Genomic DNA, 531 nt, shown 5'->3' with positions numbered 1-531 from the left:
CCTGATCCGGTGGCGCGAGTGGCGGGCGAGCCGGGAGGGAGGCAGGTTTGGGCGGATTCCCCTTTCATCCCGCGGCTCGGCCGGCGCGCCCTCCGGGAGGCCCTGCACGTCCCTGCAGGGCATGTCCCTACAGGGCCTGGCAGTCAGGGAAGGTAGGGGCTGCGGGGGCCGCGAGGCTGCGCTGCTGGGCCCAGCGGGGACAGAGCCTCCATCCTGGTCGGGCTGTGTGACCTCGGGCCTGTCGCTGCCTTCTCTGTGCTTCGGCTTCCGCTGCTACCCTCCTCCCTGCCCAGGAAGCCCTAGCACCGGGAAGATTCTGGGCAGATTCCCTGATGTCTGGATTACTGAGATCCGAGCAGGGAGCTAGGGCTCACCTTAAGCCACCCTAAGAGGCAGCTATACTTATCACCCCCATTTTACAGATGGGAAAACCTTGGCATTAGGAGGTCACACAGCCGGCTAAGTAGCAGAGCTGGGTATTGACCTGGGTTTGTTTGTTTGTTTGTTGTGTGGTTTTGTTTTTTTCTCCAG

Source organism: Pseudorca crassidens, chromosome 7 (assembly GCF_039906515.1).
Source record: "Pseudorca crassidens isolate mPseCra1 chromosome 7, mPseCra1.hap1, whole genome shotgun sequence".
In the NCBI taxonomy this organism is placed as follows: Eukaryota; Metazoa; Chordata; class Mammalia; order Artiodactyla; family Delphinidae; genus Pseudorca; species Pseudorca crassidens.
The sequence above is the reverse complement of the archived record's forward strand: the minus strand, read 5'-3'. Positions refer to the sequence as shown.